General features: G+C 37.6%; 1 protein-coding gene and 1 pseudogene across 2 annotated transcripts in view; one reads left to right on the forward strand and one right to left on the reverse strand.

The window, feature by feature from the left end:
- Positions 1-16647, reverse strand: part of LOC148951238 (putative zinc finger protein F56D1.1) — a 90297-nt gene that overhangs the window by 66966 nt on the left and 6684 nt on the right. The window lies entirely within an intron of this gene.
- Positions 12183-12905, forward strand: LOC148951239 (uncharacterized; annotated as a pseudogene).

Raw genomic sequence — 16647 nt, forward strand, 5'->3', positions numbered from 1 at the left:
AAACAAAATGGCTATCTCAAAATTTTAATTGGGTGACTTTGAGAAAAAAATGAGCGTGGGAGGGGGCCCAGTTGCCCTCCATTTTTTTTGGTCACTGAAAAAGGCCACTAGAACTTTTAATTTCCGTTCCAATGAGCCCTCCTAAGATATTCTAGGACCACTGTTTCAATACGATGACCCCTGGGGAAAAGAAAAAAAAAAAAAAATAAACACGCATCCGTGATCTTTCTTCTGGCAAAAAATGCAAAATTCTACATTTTTGTAGATAGGAGCTTGAAACCTCTACAGTAGGGTTCTCTGATACGCTGAACATGATGGTGTGATTTTCATTAAGATTCTATAACTTTTAGGGGTCATTCCCCCTTTTTTCGAAAATCAGCCAAATTTTTTCAGGCGCGTAACTTTTGATGGGTAAGACTAAATTTGATGAAGCTTATATATTTGAAATCAGCATTAAAATCTGATTCTCTTGATGTATCTATTGGTATCAAAATTCCGTTTTTTAGAGTTTCGGTTATCATTGAGCCGGGTCGCTCCTTACTTACAGTTCGTTACCACGATCTGTTTGATAAATATACGCAACATACGAATTAACTTACGTAACGAACTTCTATATTTGTATATTTTTATTATGTATATTAGGGGTTTCGCTCCCTATTCAATACCTCGCTCTTTACGCTAAAGCTCAAATTTTGTTCCAATTCTTTAAGAATGACCCCATAATCACAAAGGCCGTTCATTAGAATAAATAGATTTTATGAAAGTACTAAACAAAACTTTATCGTAAAGAGCGAGGTATTTACTAGAGGGCGAACCCAATCATATACGTAATAATTTCAGTTCGTTTTAAGTTTTGACGTTGCTCCTTATTTTCAGTTGAAAAACTTGTTGTTTTTTTTAATTTAATTTCTGATCGCTGTTTTAAATAATGCTGGGAAATCCGGCACCCCCTTCATAGCAATGTCCCTTCCCCCATGGAAAGATCCTCCCACATAACCCCTGAGACCCCCCCCCCCCCCACAACCAGAAAAAATCCCCCTGAAGACGTCTGTATACTTCCCAATAACCAATACTATATGTAAACATTGGTCACTTAAAAAGGGCACTATAACTTTTAATTTCCGTTCGAATGAGCCCTCCCGCGATATTCTAGGACCACTGGATCGATACGATCACCCCTGTAAAAAAAAAAAAAAAAAAAAAAAAAAAAAAAAAAAAAAAAAAAAGCATCCGTGATCTTTCTTCTGACAAAAAAAAATTACAAAGTTCCACATTTTTGCAGATAGGAGCCTGAAACCTCTACAGTAGGGTTCTCTAATACGCTGAATCCGATGGTGTGATTTTCATTAAGGTTATATGACTTATAGGGGGTGTTTCCTCCCCTTATCCTTTTTCCCCAATACTTCTGATCAAGATTTAAAATAGTCATTTTGTTCAAAATGTTTGAAATGTCAAATAACTATGCTTCCAGGTTTGAACCCCTCTCCCCAGCCCATGGGGCAAGGGATGTAAGTTATGCAAGTCACTTATTGTTCACATATAAGGTTTTGTGGAAGGAGTGGTCATGTAAACTTCAGAGGGGGCTCATTCAATTGGAAATAAAAAGTTCTAGTTCGCTTTTTAGGAGCCAAAGATGATCTCAGAGGGCAACCAGCCCCCCCTCCCCCTACCCACACCCTTTATTCCCCACATACATCCAATCAAAAAACTGAGATAGCCATTTTGTCCATAATAGTCCAAACAAAAAATAACTATACCTCCAGGGTTGACAAAGCCCCCCACAGCCCCCAGGCCAAGGGCTGTAAGTTATGCAAGTTGACCATTGTAAAAATACGATGTCTTTATGAAAAGGGTGCTTGTACAAACTTCAGAGGAGGCTCATGCCCTGTTTTCCCTACGTAGATCCAATCAATATTTTAAGAGAGCCATTTTATTCAAAATAGTCCCAAGAGATAATAACTAGGCCTCCAGGGTTGACACCCCCCCCCTCCTTCATAGCCCCTGGGACAAGGGCCCTAAGTTAAACAAGTTGCTTATTTATGTTTGTTTATTTTTCAATCATATATACATAACATACGTACTAAGTATACTAATGTCTGGCAGAGAGACAAGCTCGTTTTGCACAGATAAAACAACTAAATTAATAAATAACAAAATATATGGATAACCAATCAAAAAAAAGAAAAAAAAATTCATAGACAAGAAATTATTAAAATATAGTGATTTATAGAAGAAGGGGTCGTGGAGGGAGCTCATTTGATTGGAAATTGAAACTTCTAGTTCCTTTTTAAGAGTCCAAAGTGACCAAAGGGCAACCAGCCCTCCCGCCATGCCCTTTTTCCTCAAATACATCCAATCAACATTTTGACATTGCCATTTTGTTCAAAATGGCCCAAAGATTAAATAACTATGTTTCCAAGTTTGACCCTCCCCCCAATCTATGGGACAAGGGCTGTATCTTATGCAAGCTGCCCAATGTTAACATATGAGTTTATTGTGGAATGTGCAGTGATATAAACTACAGATGAGGCTCATTCAATTTGAAACTAAAAGTTCTAGTTAACTTTTTAAGAGTGAAAAAATGATCAGATAGCCCCCATTCCTCCCCCATTTCCTCCTCATGCTCTTTTCCTCCAAATACATCCAACCAAAGGTCAATGTATATGACAATTATATGTGTAGAGAATGTTCTGAAAAGGCTTTAAAAACAGGATGCAAATAAAGCTGCTGGGCCAGATAATCTACAACCCAGACTATTAAAAGAAGCACCTGAACAAATTGCTGAGCTACTTGAAGTGATTTTTGGGATGTCACTCACTTCCAAAGTGCTCCCAAGTCAGGCCCAGTGCTCATCAAGCCCATCTTCAAGAAAGGGAGAAAGGATCAAGCCAATAATTATTGTCCTTTAAGTCTCACTTCTGTTGTGTGCAAGGTCTTTGAGAGCATAATAAATGATGCACTGGTCTCTCTCCTTGAAAGAAATCAAGTCACTTTCAAAAATCAGCATGGTTTCTGTAAAGGTCACTCAATCAAAAAACCTTATTGAAACATATGACTTTGTGACCAGACTCTTAGATTATGGCCTTCCAATGGATGTCATATTGCTTGATCAAACAAAAGCCTTTGATAAAGTACAGCATCAACTTCTTCTCCTGAAAATGGAAGCATACAGCATGCATGAGGATATAGTTGCCTGGATTGAAGCCTTTCTTACTGGAAGAACTCAGAGGGTAGTAGTTTATGATGCCACCAGTACAACTGTTTATTCTGATAAAACTCATGTCATTAGTCAGGGCACAATCCTGGGGCCCATATTGTTCAGCATATATATTAACAACTGTACAACTGACCTGAACAACCCATTGATACTATATGCTGACAATTGCAAGCTCTTAGGACAGGTTCAAATTCGCCCAATCACTCAATCATGCAGGAAGATTTTGATCAACTAGCCAGATGGTCATCTGAGTGGGGTTTGTAGTTCAACGTGTCAAAATGCAAAGAAATGCATCTTGGAAACAACAATCCTATACAACCATACCATATTGTAGGGGACCTACTTAAAGCTGTAAGTGAGAAGCAGGACCTAGGGGTTATTGCAAATAATGAATTCAAGTTCCACAGCCACACACAAGCTCAAGTTGCTAAAGCAAACCGACCCCTAGGGCTCATAAAACGAACGTTTATTACCATGAAACTGTGTGTGGTCAAGAAGCTGTACAAAGCTATTGTATGTCCACACCTGGAATTTGGAATGACCCTTGCGCGTCCCCATTATAAAATGGATGTTAAAAGCACTTGAGTGTCCAAAGGCAAATGAGGAATCCCTTGTATCCCTTAAACTCCCCACCCTAGTACATCAAACAAAGAGAGGAGACACAATAATTACTCAAAAACTGCTAAAAAACGACCTCTCTAGTCAAGTTTTCTCCTCATCCCTCACAAATACAACAAGAGGTCATACAAAGAAGCTACAGGTCCCCTGTTGCATTGACGTGAGTGCTGGCAATTCTTCTCTGTACATGCCAGCCTTTACTGGAACAGCATCTCTGAAGCCACCATCCAGCCCCAAACCATAGATGTGTTCAAGAAAGGAGTTGACCAGGACTGGGCCAATGCGGAGTGTAGACTAACCTGGGATGCCAAACCATAGTAATGTCACACCACGAGCAAGATGTTCCACAGGAGGCTCATCACCATCTTATCTTGCTTGACATGCAATTTAAGGTAAAGTTTTGAGATAGCCATTTTGTTCAATATAATTCAAAGGTCAAATAGCTATTCTTCCAATGCAAGTTGCCCATTGTTAACATATATGGTTTCAATGGAAGAGGTAATTGTATAAACTTTCGAGGAGGTTCATTCAATTGGACACCAAAGAATTTTAGTGGCCTTTTTAAGAGTCAAAAGGGGTTAGAGGGCAACCAGCCCACCTTCCATGTCCTTTTCCCATAATACATAGGATCAAAATTTTGAGACAGCCATTTAGTTCAAAATAGTCCAAAGGTCAAACAAAGCCATGCTCTCCCCCATGGTAAGGATTGTAAATTATGCAATTTGCCCATTTGCAGGGTTTATCATTAGGAATATAGGAAGTATTTGAATCTGGGTGTATGCAAAAGACATGAAGGTGAAACTTTAGACAATGTTGAGGGTTATGTTCTACTAAATCAAAAAGGCACTATGTGCATCCATTTTAGTGATAGGGGTTTTTAAGATACCTGCAATGTCTTAAAAACAGCTAAGGGTATTAAGCTGAAACTTTCATGACATGTTAAGAAAGATTTTGAAACAAGATTGGAGGACTACTGTCCCCCCCCCCGCATGCCCTTTTTCCAAATATAGTTGATCAAAACTTGGAAATATATATCTTGTTCAAAAAAGTCAAAAGCTCAAGCAACTATGCCTATAGGGATGACATAACCCTCCACAGCTTTGGAGAGGGATACCAAAGACAATTAAACACACATGCGTGTAGTCAGAGGGAATGTATAATCAATATCTAAGGAACGGTTGAGGATATTAAGTTGAAAATCTCAGGAGATATTGAAGAGCTGCCAGAGGGCAACCAGTCATATTGCCCTTTCTAGATACTCCCTTCCCTCATCACTGACCAAGATTCTGAAAAAGCAATTGTATTCAAAACAATCAAAACATCTAGTAACTATGCCTCTAGGGATACAATACCCCCCCCTAGCCCCCAGGGAAAGGAATAGAAAACTATGCAATTTGCCCTTTATAACATGCAAGATTTGTCATTAGGAAAAAGACGGGGCTTGATTCTAGGTATGTTTGAAATGGCTAAGGGTATTAAGGTGAAACTTCAAGGAATGTTAAAATAAATCTAAAGGTACTATGTGTATTCTGCTTATGAAAAAGGGGGATCTGCAATATCACAAGAACAGCTGAGGGTATAAAATTTAAACTTTCAGGGCATGTTGAGGAGGATATTAAAAAGTGATTGGAAGGGCAACCACTGCTATCCATGTTTTTAAAACATTTCAAATAATGTGGGAAGTATTTCAAATACTTCCCACAGTTCCTATCTACCTCTAGAATTTTTAAGGCAGTAATTTTTTGGGCTATTGACAGTGTTACTGCTAAAGAATAAAAAAAGCCTTTGAGAGTGCTGCTAAAGAACCTTGAGAGTGGATCTAGTGAAAGTTAAAGAATAGTTTTCTCTACAATAACAGGACAAAGACTATTTTTGTGGATGAAAAGTGATAGACTGCTTCATAAGAGACTTGCTGATCCATCCTGGACATTTTTGCACCAAATTTCAGTGGCTTTTTGAAACCTGAGTTCAAGGAAAAAGTGCATATGTGACCTATAGTACCCACCTGATTTTGAACATTTTAATCCCATTTGCTTGTTTGTGACCAGTGCAGAAACTTTGCTCTGCGGTCTTTGTTTGTGTACTCCTGGGTTCTTGGAGAAGAAACAGAAAATGCTGCCCAAAACAAACAATAAGAGACAAAAAACAACAACGATATTTAGAAGAAATAAATAGAATAGGCTTTATCATAATTAATTAACTTTGAGCCAACAGCAACAGCAACCTTATAAGAAAATCGAAATATATTTTCTTGTGATTATTATCGCTTCTAATCAGCAGTTGTACCAAACCAATCCTGCTCAACTCATCCTCAGGGCTATACTGTGGTGTTTATCCTCCCAATAATATGGTGCAGATGGTTTGATATCGTTGTATTTTCCCTTCTTGTTTTAGTTTTATTTTTATGTTTAAAGCTTTTTCCAATAGGCAATTATTAGAAGTCATAAAAAAAAAAAGTCCCCCCAGATCCCAAATCAAATTCCAGTGAAAGTGTCATAGTGAAAGATACCCATCCTGGCTGGTCAAGCACGCTATCTCAAAGTTCTAATGATAGCTCCAATTTGGAGAATAGGACAATGATAAGTGTAGGGGCTAATGTAACCATAAATGATGATAATGGGTTTCAAGAGGTCCTCTCTAGAAGTTCTAAAAAAAGGAAAAAAATCTCCCCAATTAAAAGCATTTCCCCTCTCCCTGCCCAAGGTCCTCCCTCCAAAAACTTAGGAATCTTCCTTAAAATTACACCCACGACCCCCTTTGAAATAAAAATGATAACTGCAATAAGAGTTGCAATTTTTAAATTGCTAAAATCAATGTTTTCTCTTAACATTAACTGTGATGGATCTCTTCTAATAGCCGTAGAAGATCAGAAATCAGCAGATACAATAATTAACCTTAAATCCCTTCTGAATACCCCAATTATTGGATCTAATTGGAACCCAAAACAATCACCAACAAAAATAGTAGTTTATAATGGTCCCCCAGAGATATCTACTCAGGAGTTAAAAGGAGACCTCTCAGATAGGGCTGGAAACACAATCCCAGTTGAGGATGTTACCCAACTTGGAAAACCTTACTCTAATGGCCTAAAAACCAGTAGATCCTTCTCATTCACACTGAAGGATAAAATTGATATCCCAGAAAAATTATTCCTATTTGGGCAAATCAAACCAGACAAGGCATACAAACCTAAGCCTATCCAGTGTCAGAAGTGTTTCAAACTGGGACACACGACAAACAAATGCAATGAAATTCTCCAAGAGTGTAGTAATTGTAAATCGTTCCATCCTAAAGAGCTGACAACTTGCAACAACGCTCAGCCTACATGCATCAATTGCAAAGGCCCACATGAATCTACAAAAAAATCATTATGCCCTGCATACAAAAAAAGAGCTCTAACACTACAAATATCAACAGAGAAAGCCATCCCATACCCCTTTGCAGCAATGAAAACCAATGCTCCCCAACAATACAAAATAAAGCCTGTAATGAACCCAACCAAAACCCCCCCGTCAAATGCCCCCCATGCGTCAGGCACCCTATATAAAACACCTTCTGCTAAGCCCCCTAGCTCAAATCCCTATCAGAAGGAATCACCAAGCCAACAAGCCTCCTTGTCCGGTGAGATGAGGTCAGCCTGGCCCCCCCCTCCCAAGAAGATACAAACCAGTAACACTACCAGGAATCAACTCCTTAACCAACAAACAGGATGCACAACCAAACATGCAATCCCCAAATATATGCTTATTCATTCTAAACTGTAATGCAGTTCAGGCCATGAACATACATCAAATACAGAAAACAAAAATTATTGCAGAATTGGCAAAAATCTACATCCCTGATGATACGCTCATTCAAGCAAAAAAAGATCTTGCTTTACTTTTAACAAAGCTGAACATTGATACACAGTCATATGAAGAATAAATCAACAACATAACATATATCAATACTCCAATGGAATGTAAGATCACTCACAGAAAATAAGCTAAATGGACTAATATCATTAATGAATAATAATTCCATTAATATTGCTTGCTTCCAGGAAACTCATTTAACCCAAAATCAACAAATTAAGTCTCCGGGATATTCTATCCTGAGAAAGGATAGATCTTCAGAGAGAAAAGGAGGTGGGGTAGCTTTATTAGTTAATAATAATATAAAATTTTGTGGCATCAATTTTCCAGATTTTGCAAATGATGTTGATGTAATTGGTATCAGTGTTTGGCTGAATAATTTAAAAACCTACATAATAAGCTTTTATAACCCTAATGGCCAAACTACAAATGCCATGGATTTCTTTAATTATATAAACTATTCTATTATTTTAAAACGTATCATTATCTGTGGTGATTTAAATGCCCACAGCCTTTTGTAGGGGAATAAACCAGCAAATAAAGCTGGTAAATTCATTGAGAATATGACTTCAAATAATAATGAATTAGCTGTTCTTACCCCTCCAAACCTGAACACATATTTCAACCCCAAAAGTGGCAGATTCTCCACAATTGACCTACAAATTGTGTCATCAAATTTGTTGAACAAAATTTACATAAATAAAATTGATAGTCTATGTACTGACCACTTTGCTATAGTTTGCTCCCTAAATGAACCTGCTGAAACTTTATCTCATACCTCCAAATATATGATCACTAAAGCAAATTGGTCTATGTTCCAAAATAAGCTAAATGATGAAATTACAAGTTTCACCCAAAGTTCATGCATTTCTAACACAACAGTTGACACACATGCTGAAGCCTTGACATCTTAACTAGTAAATACAGCTAATCATGTTATCCCCAAGACAACACCTAAGAAAACATGCCCTAAACAAATTCCTAAAGCATGGTGGACAAATGAGTGCCTAAATAAATGGAGGATAAAAAAGGCAGCTAGGACAGAATTCATAAAAAAAACCATCACCTATTACATACTTAAAAAAATTACAAGCAGAATCTAATCTAAAAAGGACTATAATAGATGCTAAATATAAATACTGGAATAATTTTGCAAATAATCTCTCCAGAGAAACTCATGAGCCAATTATACATAAAGTCATAAGCCATATCTGTGGGAAAAAGACTTCCACCAACCCACTCCTGTATGAGCTTATACATAATAATACCCATTATGAAAATGATAATGGTAAAACTAATCTATTTGCAACTCTTTTTGTTAATAAGCTAACATCAGATAATCAGAGCAAACTGTCCACAATTCCTATGAACCCAAGTTACCTACCACGCCCAGGATCCGAGTACATAACCAATCTATTTTCTATCCAGAAATTGAATAATCCAATTCATCATATTAGGACCAAAACTAGCAGCAGTTATGACAATATACACCCTACATGGATAAAGAATCTCACACCTTCATACAAACAAGAACTGCTAAATTGTTATAATCATGCTTGGGCATCTTCTAGGTTCCCCAATATATGGAAATGTTCGTCCCTCATACCAATCCTAAAGAAAAATAAACCAAAAGATAACCCTGAGTCTTATAGGCCCATAATGATTACACCTATGATGGGGAAAATAATGAAGAAAATGATACATCAAAGACTCCTCTGGTTTGTTGAAAAACATAATATGATCCCACACACTCAAACTGGATTCAGGAAACACCACTCCTCAACAGATGCTTTCATTTTGCTAACAAATGCAATAAATGAATCTTTATAAAAAAATAATGTCCGAGTGGCAGCTTTCCTAGATTTTGAAGGGGCATATGATAATGTGAACCACCAAATCCTTTTAAATAAACTTGCAAACCTTGGAGTATCCCCTAAGCTAGTATTCTTTATTAAATTGTTTATTTAAGTGTGAAGTTTCATTATTTGTGTTGGTTCAGCCTCTTCATCCCATAAGACAACAACCAAAGGCCTACCTCAGGGAGCAGTCCTCAGTTGCCTCCTATTTACCCTATATCTCTGGAATATGAACCTACCCCACACGAATCTACAATATGCTGATGATCTGGTTCTACTGTGATCTGGCAACACCTTTCAGATAGCACAGTCAAATCTGCAAAAGTCACTTTTCCAGTTCGAAAAATTCTTTCAACATTCAGATTTACCCATTGCACCCACCAAGTCAAAAATAATCCAATTTCACCGGAAGTGAAACCATGTTCATGCAAAACTAACTCTAAATAAAACAACTATTCCAGAAGATAATCATATTAATTACCTAGGTCTCATGCTTGACCAAAAACTTAATTTCCACCTCCACATTTCAAACACAATAAAAAAATGCTATAGAAAAGCAAATATACTAAAAAGACTGCTTTCCACACCCTGGGGTTGTAAGGAGAAAAGCTTACTCCAGTTTTATAAATCACATATAAGACCCCATATTGACTATGGGCTCATTGTCTATGGTGTATGTGCAAAGACCCAGATGCAAAAAATTGAAATAACACAAAATGATATAATACGTCTTATATTTGGTCTTATGAAACCCACAAGCACCAAGTTTCTGCTTATGGAGAGTGGATTAACAACAATAAGGGAGAGACGTAGCTTTCTCTTGACAAAACATCTTACAAAAATTGAATCACATAGCTCACACACACTACATAATTGGTTAAGAAATCCAGCCATGTATAGAGGTATTGCAGATGAGTATGCCAATATTCAAAAGAAGTTCCCTGTACCTGCAAATTCTATTGCACCTACTTTCCCCCAATCCCCTCCATAGAATTGGTCATTTCCCATAATAAATACTGAATTTTCAAAATGGAATAAAGATTTAACCCCCATTGCTTTTGTCCAGAAAAAATTTGCAGAACTTAATACAATTACCTATAAAAATCATTTCCAAATATTTGTTGATGGGGCAAAAATGAATGAGAAGATTGCAAGTGGTGTTTTCCTTCCTCACCTGAAAATTGCAATGGGTGAGAGATTATTTAATAATTTATCTATAATGTCTGCTGAGTTAAATGCCATAATCATGGCATTAGAATACATTAAGCAAAACCAACCTTTGATTGCAAATTCGAATAATATTATCATCTATTCCGACTCTTTATCAAGCCTTGAGTTGCTGGCCTCAGCTCCACAATATAAGTTGGACATTGACACTTACCACTGTCTCAGTACTATAGATAATCTTGCTTCAAGTGGCATATAAACTTATTTTCAGTATATTCCTGGCCACTCTGGCATAAGTGGTAATCATCAGGTTGATGAAATAGCAAAAAATGCTATAAATATTGACCAGCCAAGTGGGAGACCAATCCCAATTAGAGATATTTTCCGATGGAGGCTATCAGATATTAATTTTAATAAGATTAATCATATCCTTTCCCCCTCTCCCAATAAGTATCTTTCTAAAATCTATCATAGAATTCGTTCTGGAACAAATGGACTAAATTTCCTTGCATTCTCATATAAGCTTTCTAATTCAAGTGGTTCAATTCCCCTGTCCCCTGTTTGCAGGCATTGTAATATGAATAATGAAACAATTGACCATTGCCTATTTGAATGTAATATGCTGACGTCTGCACAACATACCTTGCTTTGTAAACTGTTAAAATACTTCAAACGCCACAAAATCTCACAATCAGCCAAGAGCTTAGCTAACTATACCTGCACACAGAGCACAGAAATCGATATCTATCAACTTATATTTGAACTCCTTGAGTCAAAAGATCTACTGAAAGATATCTGAGAATATCTAATAAATAAGAGACAACCAAGACAGTAGCTCTGTAGCCCACAGAGTGAAGCAAAAAGAAGAGGGCTAAATAGTACCAACTGAATAGCCCGCCTGCAGTGAATTAGAAGAAGAGAATCCAGGTAAGTGCTAAAAAGAACAAGGATGAATATGGTAGTTGTCAGGTTCAACTTGATGAACAGTCTTCAGCCTTATCATGTGATGTTTGTGCACAGAGTGCATTGAAATCTCAAAGTCAAAATACACACTGTTCCAAAAAATGACTGATAGTCTCACATGTGAATGGTTTTGCCCAGTATGTACAGTTAGTAGAAAAAGCAGCCTAGGTTCTGACACCACCTAAAAGCTAATTGAAACAACTGTCTCAAAAGCTGTGACTGCCTTGCTTGATCAGTTCCAAGAAGATCTCAAGCAAGAGCTAGTGAACATGAATAGTAGAATTTTGAACTTAGAAAGTGATGTTGCAAGCAAATGTTCCCTAACTGAAGCAGAAACTAGAAGACATAGTTACAAGTAAGCTGAGCCAGTCTCATAGTGACAGTACTAAGAAGTTTGAAAGTGACGTGAGATAAATTATTAATGAGGTCAGAGAAAAACAGAAAGGCCAGCTTAACATTGTGGCATATGGAATACCAGAATCATGTGAAGAGGCAGCTGGCATTCAAATGTTTGTTCAGGACCATTTTGCCCAATCATACAACCTGCCATCTGCCAATGTTCTGAAGCCACTGCAACTTCAAAACAATTCTTCAAAACCAGGTGACTACCCTAGGCCTGTTCTTTTCCTCACAAACAATTACAAAGTTAAAAAGGAGATTGTGACTGAGTCAAGAGAGCTGAAGGGGGATGTGCAGTTTCACTTTGATTGCACCAAGGCAGAAAGAGAAAAACAAAACAGAATCAGGTGTTAAAAAATGGGGCAGCAATTGAGCACTGACTCCATTGCCCACTGGAACAAGCCCAAGTGTAAATAGTTCATTTTCTAGTAGTTTTAGTGTTGATGATGATAATAGTGATGCTTTCTATTTGTGCTTGTGCTCTAGCTCCACAAACATAGGTTACGGAAGTTTACTGAAAGTGATACATAATAACAACTCAGTCAGTGGAAAGAAAGTGTTGAAACTGTTTTACAGACATTGATACAGTGACAAATAAGCTTCCAGAATTAAAACTGGCAGCCACCACAGAAGATAATGATATACTGTGTAGGCTATTTGTGAATTGACCCCTCAGAACTCCACAGTCCACTGGCAGAAAACCATATCATGATACCTGGATATTGCCTGTTCTCAAATCTGTCTATTAACCGCAGGAGAGGCACTGCCACCTACATAAAGGAGGGAATACAGGTTAGAGATTTATCTTTCAATCATGACTATTCCCCATGAGTTGAGAGTGTTTCTGTCAGTACTATTAATGAGGGAGAACCATTACTAATAGGTTGCACATATAGAAGACCCAGATGCCCTTGCATCAAACAGTTTGTGGTAACAAACTGTAAGTAAGGAGCAACCCAGCTCAATAGTAACCAAAACTCTAAAAATGGAATTTTGATACCAATAGATACATCAAAAGAATCAGAATTTTATGGTAATTTCAAAGATATAAGTTTCATCAAGTTTAGTCTTACCCATCAAAAGTTACGCGCCTGAGAAAATTTGCCTGATTTTCGAAAAAAGGGGAAACACCCCCTAAAAGTTACAGAACCTTAATGAAAATCACACCATCAGATTCAGCATATCAGAGAACCCTACTGTAGAGGTTTCAAGCTCCTATCTGCCAAAAAGTGGAATTTTGTATTTTTTGCCAGAAGAAAGATCATGGATGCATGCTTATTATTTCTTTTTTTTTATCTTCCCCAGGGGTGATTGTATTGACCTAGTGGTCCTACAATATCGTGGGAGGGCTCATTCGAACGAAAATTAAAAGCTCTAATGCCCTTTTTAAGTGACAGAAAAAAATGGAGGGCAACTAGGCCCCATCCCACACCCATTTTTTCCCAAAGTCACCCAACCAAATTTTGAGATAGCTACTTTGTTCAGCATGGTCAAAAATATAATAGGCTAACTACGTCATTAAGGATGACTTAATCCCCCAAAGTCCCCAGTGGGAGGGCTGAAAGTTATGAACTTTGCCCAATGTTTACATATAGTATTGGTTATTGGGAAGTATACAGAAGTTTTCAGGGGGGATTTTTTCTGTTAGTAGGAGGGGGGGGGGGTTATGTGGGGGGGGATCTTTTCATAGAGGAAGGGACATTGCTATGAAGGGGGCGCCGGATTTCCCTGCACTATTTAAAAAACAATTAAAAATTTAAAAAAAAAACAAGTGTTTCAACCAAAAGTAACGAGCAACATCAAAACTTATAACAAACAGAAATTATTACATATATGATTGGGTTTGCTCCCTAGTCAATACCTCACTCTTTATGCTAAAATTTTATTTAGCACTTTTATAAGAGCCATTTATTCTAATTAATGGCCTTTGTGATTAAAGGGTCATTTTTAAAGAATTAGAAGAAAATTCGAATTTTAGCATAAAGACCTAGGTATTTATTAGGGGGGCAAACCCCCCTAATATACATATTAAAAATATACGAATATAAAAGTTTGTTACATAAGTTAATTTATAAGTTACATATATTTATTACTAATCAAAAGGTTTGTAAATAAAATTAAACAACTTTCAAGAAAGCCATTTAGTCAAAAAAAGTAAAATTAATATGCAAATTTCGTTTTAATTATTCATATATGGTGAGCCAAAATCAAAACGTGCATTAATTTAAAAACGTTCAGAAAAAAAAACATGTTTTATGTTGCTCCTTATTTTCAAATAAAAAAAAACTTCTTTTTTAATTAATCTTACCAAGCTCTAATTCAGTTGGCTGAACAAGCATCCAATCATGACAATCAGGGCTTAATTCTTCTGGGAGACCTGAATCTACCAGATGTTAAATGGGTTGAGGGCTTGGGTTATCAACAAAGCTCTGTTGTCAGTAATCCATTTGTCTAATATTGGGGTAGCAAAAGCCCATATTACATAATAGACCTACTAACCCAGTATAAGAACAACCAGATGCCATCCCTACTAGATTTGACAATCACTAAAAACCCAGGATTGTTAGTGAACATTGAGTACCTCCCTCCCATTGGTGCCAGCGACCACGTCTGTATCTCCCATGACTTTCTGCTTAGTCAATGAACAAACAATTGTACTAAACAAACTGACACCGATTACAGCAAAATCAGGGAGATAATACGGGCAATAGAATGGGACCAAGTGATTGTCAAGGGAGACATTGAGCTAGCCAGGCAAAATTTTAAGAACACTCTGCTCCAAGCTGAGAGGACATGCACTTCAAGTTCATTTGTAAAGGCACCAAAAATACTGCCACATCTGAACCAGCCTATTAAAAGGGCTTAGAACCATAAGAAGAAGGCTTTTCCAAAGTATAAGAAATGCAAATGCACACACCACTGGGATTGCTTTGCAAAAACAAGGAATAAACAGAGGCAACTGACAAGGCACTTCATAGGAAGATAACTTGGCATTGAACATCAAAGACAACCCAAAAAGGTTCTGCAGATACATATCTGCTAAAGATAAGAGTAGATGAACTATTTCATTCCTGCTCAGCCCTGAAGGAAAAAATCTAGAAGATCCAGAGGACATTACAAATTTCTTGAACTACACATTTGCATCCAGCTTCTCAGTGGACCGCCCTGACAAGTCACTGTGCCCTGCCCCCAGGGTGGTCAAGCACCCAATCCAAGGAATTTACATCACAATGGACAAGATTAAGAAAAGGCTGAGAAAACTAGACACCAACAAAGCTAAAGGCTCAGATGGTATACATCCTAGGTTCCCTAAAGAACCTGTGGATATAGTGGCCAAGCCACTATGTTTGCTATTCAAGCTGTCCCTTCAAACTAATAACCTACCTGCCAATGACCAAAAAGCCAAAATTACTCCAATATTAAAAAAAAAAGATATGGAACCCAGCCTGAGAACTATATACCCAATAGCATGACCTTGGTTGTGGCCAAACTTAATGAAGGGATAGTTGATGATGCAATCATAGAACATATGACCAAGAATGACCTACTTTTTGGTGGTGAGCATGGCTTCAGAAAAGGCATGTCTATCAAAACAAATCTAACACCAGCTTATGAATCTATAACTGATCTACTTGAGCAGGGTTTCCCAGTTGACATGTTCCTACTGAATCAAACTAAGGCCTTTGATAAAATATCTCACTGCTACCTGATGATCAAGCTGTCAGTACATCAGATAGAGAATGATTTTGCCCAGTAGATCCACAGCTTCTTATCTGATAGACTCCAGATTGTCGCTGTATATGATGAAAGAGGTGACCTAGTCTACTCAACACCAGTTCATGTTAAAAGTGGTGTCCCCTAAGGGACCAAACTAGGCCAACACTGTTTATCCTCTATGTAAATGACGCTCCTGAGGTGGTCAAGAATGGCTTGGAACTGTAACAAAATGATTCCAAACTCTTTGGTTTAGCAGCCTGAACAGAAAATTGCTCTTCTCTATGTAAAGATCTTAACAAACTGTCTATGGGCAACAACCTGGATGGTTCAACCCATGCAAATACAAAGTCCTGCATCTCAGTCCAAACAACCCCTGCCATACTTATCATGCTGTTGACTCTGCAGGTGACAATATACCCATTTAGAGTGTGATCTTTGGGTAACCATTGACAATAGGCTTAAATTTCATAGTCACTGTCAGAACCAAGCAGCTAAGGCAAATATGGTCCTTGGTTTGATCAAGTGCTCAGTGACAAGTCACCAACCAAGACTTATCAAGAAGCTTTACGCAGCCCTTGTTTGTCCTCATCTTGAGTTTGGCATGTTGGTTGCCAAGCCACACTTTAAGTGTGACACAGAGATACTTGAGGAGGTCCAGCATAGAGCAAACCAGCTCACTTTTGCCAAACAACAAATCTCCTATGAGCAAAAACTAGAAAAGCTTGACCTGCCTACCCCAATGTACTGTAAAAAGAGGGGGGATGTCATCATCACATTTAAGATGATGAACAGTGACACCATTAAGCCCTTTTACAATGAATACACAACGAATTCACAGTGAATACACAAGAACACA

Source organism: Artemia sp. Qi Xiang Cuo, chromosome 6 (assembly GCF_049724085.1).
Source record: "Artemia sp. Qi Xiang Cuo chromosome 6, ASM4972408v1, whole genome shotgun sequence".
In the NCBI taxonomy this organism is placed as follows: Eukaryota; Metazoa; Arthropoda; class Branchiopoda; order Anostraca; family Artemiidae; genus Artemia; species Artemia sp. Qi Xiang Cuo.